This window comes from Chelonoidis abingdonii, chromosome 8 (genome assembly GCF_003597395.2).
Source record: "Chelonoidis abingdonii isolate Lonesome George chromosome 8, CheloAbing_2.0, whole genome shotgun sequence".
Classification (NCBI taxonomy): Eukaryota; Metazoa; Chordata; order Testudines; family Testudinidae; genus Chelonoidis; species Chelonoidis abingdonii.
In genome coordinates, this window is record NC_133776.1 from 52,316,253 (window position 1) to 52,330,351 (window position 14,099).

A 14,099-nucleotide genomic window follows, 5' to 3' on the forward strand; every position below is an offset into this window, starting at 1 on the left:
CACCTCAGTGTTTGCAAACCCTCTGGTTGGTCGTTTCCTCAAGGGCATGGACAGGATGTTTCCACATGTCCATCAACCAGCTCCTACCTGGGACCTCAACCTGGTCCTCTCCACCCGCAAGGGGCCTCCCTTTGAGCACCTGGCTTCATGCTCTCTGCTCTACCTGTCATACAAGGTCGCTTTCCTCGTAGCGATCACCTCGGCCAGGAGGGTATTGGAGCTCAGGGCGCTGGCATCCGAACCCCCGTACACTGTTCTATAAGGACAAGGTCCAATTTAGACCTCACCTGGCCTTCCTCCCCAATTCCACATGGGACAAGATATCTTCCTACCGATGTTTTATCCAAAGCCACGCTCTTCTGGTAAGGCGTGGAGGCTGCATTCCCTGGATGTCCGCAGGACCCTAGCCTTTTATATTGAACGGACGAAGTCGTTTGGACGGTCGACCCAGCTCTTCATCGCGGTGGCGGATAGAAAGAAGGGGCTCCCGGTCTCCTCTCAGTGGATATCTTCGTGGATCGCAGCCTGCATACGGGAATGCTATTGTATAGCAAAACCCCCTATTCCTCCAGTTACGGCCCACTCCACCAGGGCGCAGGCCTCCTTCACAGCGTTCCTGGCTCAGATCCCGATTCAGGAGATTTGTAGAGCTGCCACGTGGTCCTCCATCCACACGTTCACGTCGCGCTATGCCATCACGCACCAGGCTAGGGATGATGCCGCCTTCGGTAGTGCAGTACTCCAGTCGGCAGTGACCTCCGACCCCACCACCTAATGTTAGGCTTGTGAGTCACCTACTTTGAATGGACATGAACAACCACTCGAAGAAGGAAAAATGGTTACCCACTTTTTAGTAAATGTTGTTGTTCGAGATATGTTGTTCATGTCCATTCCAATACCCACCCTCCTGCCCCTCTGTCAGAGTGCTGGCAAGAAGGAACTGAGGGGGTGGAGGGTCAGCGGGCCCCTTTATAGGGCACCGTAGTGGCACCACTCCAGGAGGCGCCAGGGCCGACCCTACGGACGCTGTTGGGGAAAATCTTCCAGCTGACGTGCACGTGGTCACACACACCTACTTTGAATGGACATGAACAACACATCTCGAAGAACAACAGTTACTAAAAGGTGGATAACCGTTTTTTCTAACCACTGGGCCTGACCAGCCTCATCATGGTTTTGAACAATCATCTTCTTGTGTGTTTGAACAGCCCCTGGCACGATGGGGCCCTGGTTTGTGACTGGGCTCATATAATAATACCCCTCACTGAACTTTGGGGAACTAGATGAAGCAGGATTTTATAACGTCCCCTGGGAGCCATGCACTGGGTACACGCCACATTGATGATGATATACGCAAGTATAGCTATCATTTAACAACCTTTCTAGACAAGACTCTTATGCCTACCTACAGAGCGCATATTGGTAACTATTCCTGACCGCCAATAGCAACCTCCAAACTCTCTCATCATTCTCTCCCTGACATGGGAACAAGTCATTGCTAGGCATCACGTCAGCTTGCCAGGAAAGCCAGGATATTGGGTAACATTTGGATAAAGAAAACCAGAGCAGAGAGTCTATATAACCAGACCAGATGATCACCAAGGACAATGAGAGACCAGAGCTCACCTGGCTGCAAACAGAGATGGGAGGTCTGAAACAGGTAACTTTAGTGGGCACGTTTGCTCTTTGAAGAGTGCTCTGTTTTCTCTCCTCACGCACGCCTGCTGCTCAGCTTCCACAAACATAGCTTATCACAGAGTGGAATGGCTTCTTCACATGCAGGAATTTACTTTGAGAAGTTACACATTTGTGAACCGATCACAATATTCCTGGCGGGATTTGTTGTTTGACACTGTGAATTCCTTTTCTGCACATTTTTCCATATACAAATGGCCTGTGAGCAGTTCACTGTAAACATATGAGGCCTGATTCTCATTTACGCTGTCTCTTGCACCCTTTTAGCAGAGTAAAGTGGTCTTAGAGAGGTTAGAAATAATTTATGCCCACCTCAAGGGCCTTTTACGTTGCCAGCGCAGGGTAAAGAGGCCTTAGTGTAAACGAGAGTGAGGGCCATGATATTCCTACTTCCCATTGTGTTGGTTGCATGAGTCATTTGGGATTGTTTCACTTAGTGGATTGGGTTAACTTGTAGTATTGTGAATTTCAAATATTACAGTTGAATATACACTTCGGAATTTCCTTCTGGCAAATAGTCCAGTGTCTGAGTTGAAAAGAAGTTTCTCCCATGTGTTTGTGCCATGTATCTCAGGCACTTTACTGTTCTCTGAAAGCAAATACGAAAGGGTTGGGAATGTGGTCAAACTGCAATTCAGCTAGCGAGTCGCAGTAATATCTGGGGCATTTTTCTCCCACTTCAGTCTACTCTCTCAAAATGTCGATGTTTGTTACCGAGCTTTCTATTATCTAGAGTCTCTTTGGTATAGTGTGAGAATAGAAATATTCTTGCATTCAAATGCAATTTTGTCAGGACTTCTTACTGAATTGACGATATTGATTAGGACTTAGGGGCTAGATCCTCAGCTGGTATAAACTGGCAAAGTTCCTTTGATCTCCACTGTGTGATGGCGCAGAATATTTGAGATACACTATGTGATTGTCATTAAAGTATATAGTGCAGTGTGCTGATACCAGGATGCAACGTAAGGTTGCTTATGCACCACTTTCGAGCACTTATCTGTGCAACCTGAATGTTTTCTTAATGTAGTTTTTGTAGCCTTGTTTGAAAGGGAAAACAAATCCATGATCTGTCACTATTTGGCTAGACATGTTCACTGTGCTCTCCCCCCCTCACACACAATGTGCTGTCGGCATCAGAAGGTCTACTATGCACTTTTGAAGGTTTTGTTCAATTCACACTTTAACAGCTGTGTTGTGGCTGAGGCAGCTTTGCAGCTGTTAGCCAGGCATGTGCTGCACAGCCTCCCTGTGCTTAAAACAAGTTGCTTTAAAAATCATGCACCAGATGCTGCACATTGAATGGTAGGACTGGAAGGGACCTTGAGAGGGCACCTAGTCCAGTCCCCTGCACTCATGGCAGGACTAAGTATTATCTAGACCAGGGGTTCTCAACCTTTTTGTTTCTGGGCCTTCCCCCCACCCCCAACATGCTATAAAAACTCCATGGCCCACCTGTGCCACGACAACTAGTTTTCTGTGTATAAAAACCATGACCTGCATTAGGAGATACAAGTAGGGCAGTTGCTCAGGGCCCCATGCCACAGCGGCCCCCACAAAGCTACATACCCAGGCCGCAACTTCAGCCCCAGGTGGTGGGACTTAGGGTCTGGGCGTCAGTCCCATGGAGTAGGGATTCGGCTTTTTACCCTAGACCCCAGGGAATCTAACACTGACCCTATTTAGTGGCCCCTCTGAAACCTGCTCGCAGCTCCCCAGGAGGCCCCAGACACCTGGTTGAGAACCACTGATCTAGACCACCCTGACAGGTGTTTGTCTAACCTGCTCTTAAAAATCTCCAGTGATGGAGATTCCACAGCATCCCTGGGGAATTTTTCCCAGTGCTTAACCACCCTGACAGGAAGTTTTTTCTAATGTCTAACCTACACCGCCTTGCTGCAATTTAAGCCCATTGCTTCTTGTCCTATCCTCAGAAGTTAAGAAGAACAATTTCCCCCCCTCCTCCTTGTAATAACTTTTTATGTACTTGAAAATAATCAGGTCCCCCCTCAGTCTTCTCTTCTCTAGACTAAACAAACCCAGTTTGTTCAATCTTCCCTCATAGGTCATGTTTTCTAGACCTTTCATCAATTTTATTGCTCTTCTCTGGACTTTCTCCAATTTGTCCACATCCTTCCTGAAATGTGGTGCCCAGAACTGGGCAATACACCAGTTGAAGCCTAATCAGCATGGAGTAGAGTCGAAGAATTACTTCTTGTATCTTGCTTATAGCACTCCTGCTAATACATCCCAGAATGATGTTCACCTTTTTTTTGCAACAGCGTTACACTATTGACTCATATTTAGCTTGTGATCCACTATGATCCCCAGATTCCTTTCCGCAATACTCCTTCCTAGGCAGTCATTTCCCATTTTGTATGTGTGCAACTGATTGTTCCTTCTAAGTGGAGTACTTTGCATTTGTCCTTATTGAATTTCATCCTATTTACTTCAGACCATTTCTCCAGTTTGTCCAGATCATTTTGAATTTTAATCCTATCCTCCAAAGCACTTGCAACCCCTCCCAGCTTGGTATCGTCCGCAAACTTTATAAGTGTACTCTCTATGCCATTATCTAAATCATTGATGAAGATATTGAACAGAACCGGACCAGAACTGATCCCTGTGGACCCCACTCATTATGCCCCTTCCAGCATGACTGTGAACCACTGATGACTACTCCCTGGGAATGGTTTTCCAACCAGTTTTGCACCCACCTTATAGTAGCTCCATCTAGGTTGCATTTCCGTAGTTTGTTTATGAGAAGATCATGTGAGACAGTATCAAAAGCCTTACTAAATTCAAGATATACCCCGTCTACCGCTTCCCTCCTATCCACAAGGCTTGTTACCCTGTCAAAGAAAGCTATCAGATTGGTTTGACATGAGTTGTTCTTGACAAATCCATGTTGATTGGTAATTATTAACTTATCTTCTAGATGTTTGCAAATTGATTGCTTAATTATTTGCTCCATTATCTTTCCAGGTACAGAAGTTAAGCTGTCTGGTTTGCAATTCCCTGCTTTGTACTATTTCTCTTTTTATAGATTGACACTATATTTGTCCTTTTTATAGATTGACACTATATTTGTCCTTTTCCAGTCCTCTGGAATCTCTCCCGTCTTCCATGACTTTTCAAAGATAATTGCTAGGGGCTCAGATATCCCCAGTAAGTTCCTTGAGCATTCTAGGATGCATTTCATCAGGCCCTGGTGACTTGAAGATATCTAACTTGTCTAAGTAATTTTTCACTTGTTCCTTCCCTATTTTAGCCTCTTCCGATCCTACCTCATTTTCGCTAGTAGTCAGTATGTATCTATTGAAGCTTTTTAAACTCCAGTAAAATTCATGAAAGGAAAAAGAACGGTGTACTGTAAAGATGGCAATATTTGGTGCCAGAGCCCAAAATTTCTCCTGTTCTTCCACTACTAAGGGAGTCCCAATGTGTTTCCCACAGTTTTCTCAAAGTTCCAATTTTTTTTTTAAATTCATTCTGTCAAGAATGGCATTATAAGCCCCAGTTATATCAGCTGCATTCTGTGCCATTAATTGAGGCAGGTGTATTCAAATCTCGATGAATGAGAGAGACCCAATGCCACAGTTGTAAGTAGGCACAAAAGGCTGGCATTAGGAAGAGAAAACTGAGTCTCAAGCTGCTGAAAGAATTTAAAATTCTGAGGTTCAAAAAGTGAGATGTATTTTTCTGATGTTCTTGGAAGGCCTATTAGCATAGGCCTGCTCAAAGATTGACTCCTTCCCATGGGACTCTGTTGGCAAGCAGCCCATTTCTTCAGGCTGGAGTTCCAGCAGAGTCATGTTTTGCTCTCGTGGCAAATTTCCCTCCTTGCTAAAATCGTGGTAGAGACCTTGAGGGCATTCAGAGCCCTTGCAACTGTTGCTCCACTCCATACATCGGACCCATTTGGGATCCTGCCATGTTAGTTGTTTCCATTTTGAATAGCAGTTGATTTAAGAGGCAATGGAAACGCCTCATGTGACTTTTTAATGTGAATTCTGCCCCATTTGATGAGAGTGAAAAAGAAGTTAAGATTAGAGGATATGCTCATATAGTACTGCGATTAATGATGTGTATCATTAGATTATTACTGGGACATGTACTTTTGTTCGCAGTGCATGTGTATACTGTTGCAAAGCACTACCAGGATTGACCATCCCCTGTGTATTCCCCCTGGGAATGTTGGGTCGTGTCATTTTAAGGGATGTGTGAATGGGTTCAGAGGCAATACCGATCACCCAGCCCATGCCCAGACCTAGTGCAGACACGCTGAGACACCACACAAGAGACATTTCCAGTGTCACCAGGGGAGTGCTAGAAATTGTACCTCGTGGGTAAGGAGGGGCTTGTGGGTAAAGCACTGAGCTGGGACTCAGGAGATCTGTGTTCAGCTTCTGGCTCTGCTACAGGCTTACTGCGTGGCCTTGGGCAAGGCGATTCATTTCGCTGTGCCTTGGCTCCCTGCCTGGGAACTCGCTGTGACACTCACCAAGCTGGATAGGAGTGTTGGTGGCTGAAACAATCCTTTCCTGCCTGCGAGGTGCTCAGGTATCATAGTGAGGGGCCCACAGTCAGAGTTTAGATCGACAGTCTGTGCTCACAAGCTATCCAGCCCACCTTGATCCTCCTGAGCATAGATCCAAACCTGAACCTCTGGCGCTTATGCCCATCGTGGGTAATTTCCCAGCAGGGCCAGCTCTACAGTTTTCGCCGCCCCAAGTAGCGCGCCGAATTGCCACCGTGGGCGGCAGGGGCAGTCTGTGTGCCCTTAGGGCGGCAGGCGCATTTCTGCGGCAGTGGCAATTCAGCAGCAGTTTGTATGCTTAGCTGAAGCCGCCCGGGACAGCTAAACATAGAAGCTGCTGCCAGATTGCCCTCACTGCGGATACGCGCCTGCCGCCCTAAGGGCGCACAGACTGACCCCGCCATCCGTCAGCGTGCTGCTTGGGGGCAAAACAACAGGGACTGCCGCTCCTTGCAGAATGCCGCCCCAAACACCAGCTTAGAATGCTGGTGCCTGGAGCCAGCCCTGTTTCTCAGTATCTCTGCTCACATGCAAAGTGATCCAGTGGGCCTCATTCCCTGCAGCTTGTGTCGGCATTAACACCTGTGCCAAGAGGGTGTCAGACACCGCTCTCCTAATTCGATGGCACTGGCTGCACCAGGGCAGGCTAGTGGAGAATTGGCCCAGTAGCTGGGTGTCATGGATCCACAGGATTGGTGCTGTGGGCCCAGCTTTGGAACAGCCTCTGGGAGGAACCCTTTCAGTGTGCCAGACTCCCTAGGGCTCTCACTCTTCCTTCAGGGTAAGCTACATGGCTTCACCTCCTCCTTCGACTGCAGCTTCACATGGTGAGCTGTATTCTGTGAGTCTCACTGAGACGACCCCTGAGGGAGACTTGTACAGTCTTAGGGGGCAGCACACCTCTGCAGTCAGCATCTGCTGTGCCATTCTGCCAATGCTGTACAACAGGAGAGTTTATTAGTCGACTGGAACACAGCATTGGAAGCCCTTGATTAGTATGGAGAAAAGAAAGTTACAGCAGAGTCCATGCTGGTCAGCACAGTGCCCCAAGCCCTGTCCCCCGACCTCTGTGTGTCCCAGTTCAGGTGTGTGCCCAGAACCTCAGTAGCCGACGTTTAACCCACCCCCAGCACCTCCCCAGCTCTTTGTTCTCCAGTGGGGCAAACACTGCTTGGTTCCCTGCAGACAGGTGGCCATCCATGGTCATTAGTTGCTAGGTATCCAAGTCCTGGTGATTGGAGTTGCAGCTGTCTTCTCAAAAGCTCCATTGATAAGTTCTCGACAGCTAGCAGCCATACGTATCTTAGTCTCTTACCCTGTGCAGGGAGCAAGCAATCCTTCCTACTCCCTAGGTAATGCTGAGGCCCATAGGGGAAAATGAGGCACACACAAGCTTCATACAAATATTACAAAAAATCCCCACTTTGTCACACTGGGAGGTGGTGAGCTTCTAGGGACCCCTTGCAAGTGCGGCTGGAAAAAAACATAGAGTTGTGCCATGTGTAAATTCATTCCCTAAAACGGAATGTTCTCTATATCCCCAGCCTTTGCTACAACAGCAATTAAAATCAGGGAACACCCTGTAGCAGTCCTATATAAGGGAGGAAGCTGGCAGACATCCTTTGTAAAAACCCCTCAAGAAATAGAACAAAATGCCAATAATTGCAGTGCTGAAGGATATGGCAGTGTAACAATATAAAGCAGGGATCTCGGGTGTTGCACACGATATAACACAGGAACAAAGCTTTTATGGGCCATTTATCTGTCAAGGCTCATGTTATAGTATTGATAGCAGGAGATTTTTCAGCTTCGCTTTTGCTGAGCCAATCGCAGGGTCAAGCCAAGGCCCCTACAGAAGTGGTAGGGTTAACTATACCTGGCTGTTGTTCATGTGCCTCTTCTGAGTGGCACCAATCCTTATGGACTGGTGGTCTCCAGCTGGTCACCCATGTTCCCTCAGATTTGGCCTCCTGCCTCCCCTTGTGATGGAGGTGCAGCAGGGAAAGCCTGAGGGGGCATCAGAGTGGCCAGCACTGCTCCTTCTCACTGCTACCATGGATTGGCTCTGGCACTGGGCTCACCTACTTCCAGTAGTTTGGGTCTTCTCTGCTGTGGCTGCAGGACTCACTCAGCGACATCCTCCACAGCTTCTACACGTCCAGGGAGCTGCACTGAGGGCCCACATGGGGAGGGGCATCTGAAAGTCCTTGGGGCAGACACGAGGAGGTTTGGCTTAGGGCCAGTGATGGGTTCATCCAGTCCTGGGCTGGGGCACACTGCAGCTAGGCTGGGAGAGTGGTCCCGGTACAGCAGCGAGCCCTGGCCGCAATAGGCAGTAGATAATTCAGCAGAGCCTGGAACTGACCCCTCCCAGCCAGGGGCCTTCCTTTGGGATGAGGAGCCATGGGGGGGAGAGTACTGGGGGATGCTCAGGTTAGAGCTCCCTCCATAGGGCTTGGCAGCAATGCTATTATGTGGGGGAGAGGGTCTGTGGGACTCCCCCGGGCCCCGCTGGGCCCTTGTACTAATCAAGGGGTTGTTCCCGCTGGCTGCTGCCCTGATGGTGGCGTTGGTCCAAGCTGAGTGCAGCAGTCATTTCTGAGGTGAATTCCTGCCTTCTCAAGGGCAGTGGAAGGGATTCAAGTTCCTGGAGCTTAGCGGAGGTGAGCAATGTTCTCTAAGACCTGGCACTTAGGGTCCACCCCATGAGCGCTCTGACCCAGGAGCTGCACGTGACACCATTTTATATGTACTTGGTAAGCGCTGCAAAGGAATAGCAGTGAGAAATGCCAACCTAGCCCAAGGAACCTCTGCTCTCTGCTGAGGACAATGTCGTCCAGTAAGGACCCTGTGTCTCTGGTCAGTCGAGATTAGACAGTGTTTGCAGAGAAGCCGACCTCCACGCTTGTTGCCTTGGAGCCTAAGAAGCGGCTGCGTTCCTCCAGACAGAGTAAGATTTCTAATCCAGAGAGCTCCCTACTGTTACAGCGACCCAGTGCACTAGCCCTCTGGCGTGCGCAAACCAGTGTGTGACAGCTAAGGTCCACACCGTACAACAAGGTGATAATGGTCCCTTGGTAGAGCAGCCCTTCCTGAGAGGATCCACTGGGATTGCTTAGGACCTGATCCTGCTATTAGATCTGTGTGGGTGAGCCCATGCAGGCAGGTGGTGCCCCATGGACTTTAATGGACTTCTGTGCAGATGTCAGGCTACCTCCATACAGATCCAGTTGCAGGATTAGGACTTTATATTCTAACCTCTTCAGGGCAGGGATTTGCTGGGTATGTATTTTCTAGGCAGCATCTAGCACAGCTATAGGAGAGTAACAGGGTGGTTGCCCTGAAGGGCAGGAGGGCCTAGGCCCAGCCAAGCCTGATTACCAGGGAGCCACGCCAGGGTTGGATCAGGTAATTCCACTCTAAGTAGGGTCCTACCAAATTCACAGCTGCAAAAAATGTGTCACAGACCATGAAATCTGGTCTCTTCTGTGACATCTAGTCTTCTGTATGCTTTTACCTTATACTATATAGATTTCACAGAGGAGACCAGCGTTTCACAAACTGGGAGTCTGACTCAAAAGGGTGATTGTGGGGGGTTGCGCTATTGCCGCCGTTACATCTGACCTGCCTTCAGAGTTGGGCGGCCTGCGAGCAATGGCTGTTGGCCAGGTGCCCAGCTCTGAAGGCAGCGCTGCCACCAGCAGCAGTGCAGAAGTAAGGGAGGTAATGCCATACCATGCCGCCCTTACTTCTGAGCTGCTTCCTTCAGAGTTGGGTGGCCAGAGAGTGGCAGCTGCTGGCCAAGGCCCAGCTCTGAAGGCAGCAGCGCAGAAGTAAGGTAGCAATACCATCTCGTGCCATCCTTACTTCAGCACCTCCGCTGACAGTGGCTCTGCTTTCAGAGCTGGGTTCCTAGCCAGCAGCCGCTGCTCTCCAGCCACCCAGCTCGGAAAGCAGCACCTCCGCCAGCAGCAGAAGTAAGGGTGGCAATATCTGACACCCCCCTCCAACAACCTTGTGATTCCCTCACAATCCCCTTTTGCGTCAGGATCCCTACAATTAGAACACTATGAAATTTCAGATTTAAATAGATGAAATAATGAAATTTATTATTTTAAAAATCCAATGACCATGAAATTGACCAAAATGGACCCAGAGTTTGGTAGGGCCCTAACTATAAAAGCAGCAGGACAGGGCAGCGCAGGGCTTGTGGGGAGAGCTGCTGGGACTGCCAGAGACAGGGGGCTCAGCAGTGAGCTGGGGAAGAGACCCGAGAGGACGGTACCTGTGATCTGCAAGGTAACTGTTCTGCTGTTTTCAGTTTTGATTTGCTGAGTGGGGAAGAGGAGGCAGGAATGAGAGCCTGTCTGGAAGGGCCTGGAGACTGTTTGGTGTGATGCAGGGGGGAGGAATTGTTAGAAAGGTGCTGCAGAGGCATTCCCACTCATGAGGGGGTGGCTGGGTGACCTCTGTTGTAAGTAGTGTAGTCAGCAGGCTGCACCAGTCTGCTCCCCTAAAGGAGGACGTTAGTTATGCAGTGGGGTCTCCAGGGGAGAGAGCAATTGCCGAGATCAAGGGGTGAGGGGTGGGGGCTTTGCAGTCAGAGAGAGAGAAACTGCTCAAGGGTGGAGTTAAAAATGAAACTTGGCCTGGGCACAGGCAAGACATTGGGGACGGGTAGAAAGACCCACCTGGAACTTGTTTCCCTTGTGGGGAGAAGGCACAGGAAGCCAGGCCCTGTGTCTTCTCCAGCAATCCTGAGGGAGTCTGTACCTCGGGGAGGAGGGTAGTGTCCTGGCTGAGGCTCACTGGGGGCTCTTGGGTTGTTTGGAATCTGGTAATACAACCAGCCCAAGAAGGGCTGTTACTAATTGTGGGAGGTTCTCCTTGGGTAGGATTTGCCCTGGGGTGGGCATGGTTTTTCAGGGGAGGCATAACAGGGCAGGAGGACCTAGGCCTAGCCAGCCCTGACTGCCAAGGAGCCACACCTAGGTCGGATCAGGTGGTGGTTCCACTATAAGAGCAGCAGAAGGGGCAGTGCAGGGAGTGGTAGACAGTCCCGGTAACTCACAGAGGCAGGTGGCCTGGCAGTGACCCTTGGCAGAGACCCCGAGTGACAGAGCCTGCAACCATCAGGCAACTTACGTTGTTGTTCTCAGTTTTGATTTGCTGTACTGGGAAGACTGGCTGGGAATTAACCAGAAGGGCCTGGAGGCTGTCTGGTGTGAGCAGGGCTGGCTCCAGAGCTTTTGCCACCACAAGCAGCCCCCCTCGCCCCCCCAAAAAAGCCGGGATCGTGATCGGTGGCAGCTCCACAGCGCCATTTTCTTCTTTGGCGGCAATTTGGCGGCCCGTCCTTCCCTCCGAGAGGGACCGAGGGACCGAATTGCTGCCGAAGAGTCTGAAGTGCCACCCCTTTCTGTTGGCCCCCCCAGGAACTTGCTTGCTGAGCTGGTGCCGGCTTTGAGTGTGAGGAGCGGGAGAGGGAGCTGAAGAGGGAGGAATTGCTAGCAGCATGCTGAAGAGGCACCCCTGGTCACCAGGGGATGCCCAGGAGGCAGCTGACTAGGGTTGCTAGACATCAGGTTTTTTTTTTTACCAGAATGCCTGTTTAGTGGCCATTTAATGTCCAGTTGGCAGTGCAGCGGGGCTGAGGCTGGCTCCACATGGAACCTTAGCCAATGGGAGCTGCGGAGGCGGACCCTGCGGATGCAGGCAGTGCACAAAGCTGCCTGCCCGCCCCTATGCCTAGGGACCAGACATGCCGGCCGCTGTCCAGGAGCCCTCCAAGGTAAGCACTGCCCAGCTGGACCCCACACCCTTAACCCCTTCCCGTGTCCCAACTCCCTGCCTCAGCCCTGAGCCCTCTCCTTCACTCAACATCCCCTCCTGCAATCTGAAACCCCTGCCCCAACCCTGAGCCCCCTCTCACACCCCAAACCCCTCCTCCCCAGCCCCACACCAGAGGCTGTACCCCCAGCTGGAACCCTCACACCTGGGGTGGAGCAGGGAGTTGAGCACCCCCTGGGCCCAGAAGAACCTGGCGCTTATGTTCATGGATACCCTAAAATCTCAGGCTGTGGCTTGTCACTTCCTTCCTAAATGTGCATGATAGAAATCTGCACAGTATTGTCACTCCTCTTGACCTGAGTGGTTAACTAGTATTCAGGGTCTTGTGGGTTGTTTATGTAAGGAGGAGAAATTGGTGCAGGAGTCAGATATTTTTTTTGTGCAATTCTGTTTATTTACAAAGCTATTTCTCTGAACACAGTAGGAACTAAACAAGAAGCAGCTTTGTTTGCTCATAGCTCCAAGCCTTTTTCCAGCCAGCACTCTGCCTTCAAAGCTCCTTCTCTTCACCTTTTCTCAGTGCCCTGTTTCCTGTGCCTCATTTGCTATCAGCTCAGCTTTCTGGCTGTTTTCTCATCCTGCTCTCGGCTGCATCTGCTTCGAGACACAGACTTCCTCAGAAAATACCCTGCAAACCTTTCTGCTCACATAGCTCAGTTTCTGACTGGCCTTGCACGTGGCCTATGATTTGAGCAATGGCTGATATTAGCCCAGCTTTCTTACTCTAAAAAGGAGCTTAACCAGAGCCGGTGCAAGGAAGTTTCGCGCCCTAGGCGAAACGTCCACCTTGCACCCTCCACCCAGCTAACTCCGCCCCCCCACGGCAGCTAACTCAGCCCCCCACCCAGGGAGCCCCCCTGCAGCAGCTACCCCCCCACCGTGACAGCTAATCTCTCTCCCCCTTGTCCCCCCACGGCAACAAAACCCACCAAAAAAGAAACCCACTGTACCCCCATGGCAGCTAACCCCGCCTGGGGAGACTCCCCCCATGGCAGCTAACCCCGCCTGGGGAGACTCCCCCCATGGCAGCTAACCCCGCCTGGGGAGACTTTCCCTCTTTCCCCCCACTGCCACGGCAGCTAACCCTGCCTGGGGAGCCGGCTCCACCTCCTCCACTGAGCATGCTGGCGCTGCTCTAATTTTCCTCCCCGCCCAGGCTTGCGGCGCTGATTGGAGGAGACATAAGAGCTGGGCTGTGTGCTCAGCGGAGGAGGTAGAGTGGAGGTGAGCTGGGGCCGAGAGCTGTTCTCCTGTGCGCCCCCACCGTTACTGCGGGTAGCCCTCCTCGCGCACCCCCCCAAGCTCACTTCCACTCCACCTCCTTGCCTGAAGGGGCTTTTAGGCACCCCCAACCACTAGACGCCCTAGGCGGCCACCTAGTTTGCCTAAATGGTTGCACCGGCCCTGAGCTTAACTGCTTCTTGCATTTATCCTTAATGAGGGTGGCTCTCATGCCTACCAACTTCAGTGTGGTTTCCCCCACCATCCATCAGAGCAGTAGATGGAAAACTGGTCAAGGTGTTTGAGTTGCAGCCAGGATTCCCTTATAACACTGAACAGCAAAAAATTCTGGTATGTTTCCTTTCAGGGTATTCTAGTTTAGTGCTCTAGTGTGGCTGCTTACAGGGCTGGTTCAGATTTGTGTGCTGATTTTTCCAGGTACTTTAAGAATATCTTTGAAATTAAGATGAAAATTGGTTGTAAAAATAATTAGGGTATCATTGCTTCAGAATCACCTTTTTTCGTAACATTCCTCAGCGGGCTTGATTCCTGGGTTTACCGTAGCTGCTTTGCAAGGAGACATGGAGGATAAATAAGAGTGTTGTGGATGATGGCTGAGCACTGCAGGGGAGGGCAGCTGGTGCCAGGGGCAGTTGTAGAGCGCCAGAGTTCTGCGGGGCAAGAGATCCTTACAGCTTGTGAGTTCTGCATGGCAGGGATGCTGCAGAAATTCCCTGGAGTAAACAAGGATTATCTAACTGATCAGAGACAAGTCAATTAAAGCCTATTGATA